The sequence below is a fragment of the Scylla paramamosain genome, chromosome 4 (genome assembly GCF_035594125.1).
Source record: "Scylla paramamosain isolate STU-SP2022 chromosome 4, ASM3559412v1, whole genome shotgun sequence".
Classification (NCBI taxonomy): Eukaryota; Metazoa; Arthropoda; class Malacostraca; order Decapoda; family Portunidae; genus Scylla; species Scylla paramamosain.
Window position 1 is genome coordinate 30,569,527 of NC_087154.1, and position 2,500 is coordinate 30,572,026.

A 2,500-nucleotide genomic window follows, 5' to 3' on the forward strand; every position below is an offset into this window, starting at 1 on the left:
CTTTGAACGTTTGCTCCCGTTCTTGAGGGTGTTAGATCTATGTCTGGCTGTCTGTCTGCCTTTCGGTCTGTCATCTGTTATTTCTGTCTTTCTCCAATATATTAAAGAAATAATATCATATTTTGTCTATATATTTATTTTTTGGTTGGGTGAATGTGAACGTTGGACAAATGAACAATCGTTATCACAGAGGTGGATCCGTAAATATAAACTGATCCAGGAATTCTTGAGTCCCCCAACTGGATGTCCCTGCAGTGGAAGTCTACGGAAAATGTTTGTTCTGTTTTGATATAAGTCTACAAACAATGGCTGCCACATTCCATATAATCTTAAAGAGCTGGTAGAGGAAGGTAGGCGCTCTCCGAATGTCTTCCAGTGTTCTTCTGTTTTCATCACAACAATCACGTTTACAATTCAATGCCTCCGTGTCATCTCAACGAAAATTTCCGCGTCACTTGTTCTTGATGTTCAAACACGTCTGCTTGCTCATATCCTGTCTGCATATTTTTCTTCTTGAGGAGTAACTCGCTGCTTTCTGTTCTCAAGTGACGCCTGACATTCTATCGTCCCGCTGCCGCTCTCCATCCTGACTTTGTTAATAACTGCTTGTCTGATTCTACAAGTTCTTCCAAGAGTTCCTACAACATTTCCTCTCTCTCTCTCTCTCTCTCTCTCTCTCTCTCTCTCTCTCTCTCTCTCTCTCTCTCTCTCTCTCTCTCTCTCTCTCTCTCTCTCTCTCTCTCTCTCTCTCTCTCTCTCTCTCTCTCTCTCTCTCTCTCTCTCTCTCTCTCTCTCTCTCTCTCTCTCTCTCTCTCTCTCTCTCTCTCTCTCTCTAGACTTGAAAGTTGCGAGTAAAAATACTATATTTCTACACTCGCCAGTGACAAGTGTAGAAATATTATCCACATTATCAATTTCAATAACTGGAATTCATTGATATACGTACGATCAAATAAAAAAAATTTCAAAAAATACTTGTATACATATAAACAAAATTGTTATTTATATTCCCCTTGCGCTATAATGAATAACTTGCAAGATTAATAATTATTTGCAATTTTTCTCTGGCTAGTCTTTTTTTTTTCTAGACTGATCAATTTTGAAGTGCTCGCCAGTGGCTGGTAAGGCAAACTGTTCACTCGCAGGCCTGTCTCAAAGATTGGTTCCATGGCTTTCATTCCATGCCTTCACAGGGAATGTAATGAAAGTATGTCAGTTGCAAGTGAACTACTATTAAATAGCATTAATAAATTTGAAACTGGCTGCCCTGAAAGTGTCAAAATTATCGTTGGTGATTTTAACGGGTGTAATTTTCACGACCAAATACCAGCATACGAGCAATATGTGAAGTGTACAACTAGGGGAGACAGCACACTAGACCTCATGTTTTGTAATATCAAAGACGGTTACCGTGTTGTGAAGAAAACCCCACTTGGAAATTCTGACCATAATATGTTATATTGTATGCCGGTATACAAACAGAAACTTAAACGGGAAAAACAGAAAAAAGTGACAATTAAACGCTGGAGTGAGGAATCCATCTGCGAACTCCAAGGGTGCTTCATGTCCACGGATTGGTCAGTATTATACGACGATAACTCAGATATCGATGCCAACGTAGACGTAATGACGTCTTATATAGTGTTCTGTACAGAAATGATTGTTCCATCAAAAACAGTAACCATATTTCCTAATAATAAGCCCTGGGTAAAGAAAGATCTAAAAATCATTTTAAATGAAAAGAAAAGAGCCCTATCAAGTGACCGTAACCAAGTGAAATCAATACAGAAAAGGCTAGAAAGAAAAATATCGAGTGCCAAGAAAACATATAAAGAGAAGGTAGAACGCCAGTTTAGAACTAATAACCTGAAAGACGCGTGGCAAGGACTGAAACAATTAAGTGGTTATCAAACAAAGCAAAAAATATCAGAACAAAATATCACCAAAGAATACGCTAACGAACTGAACACATTTTTTGCCAGATTTGATATACACAACTTTGAAAATAATAATGCAAATTTAAGATCACTGTTAAGCAACACAAATGATAGGCGTATCGAAATATCCCTTAAGGAAGTTTGTAATTCTTTAAAAAGAGTGAAGACTGGGAAAGCATGTGGTCCCGATGGTGTGAGTGCCAGAGTACTGAAGTCATGTCGTGAGCAGTTAACACTCCCTTTACATAAATTATTTCAGGCATCCCTTGACCAAAGTAAAGTCCCAGCCCAATGGAAATTATCAAAAATCATCCCCATACCCAAAACTCGTTCTCCTAAAGTAAACAATGATTTTAGGCCTGTGGCGCTCACATGCGTGATATTTAAGTGTTTCGAGAGTATTGTCAAGAATATCTTGTGCAGAGATGTAATTGAGTATTGTGATCCACGACAGTTTGCTTATTCCGCTGGTAGAAGTGTCCAAGACGCTGTCCTAACCATGAACCATGAAATAACTAGCCATCTGGAAACTTTAAACTCTTATATTCGTATACTATATGTTG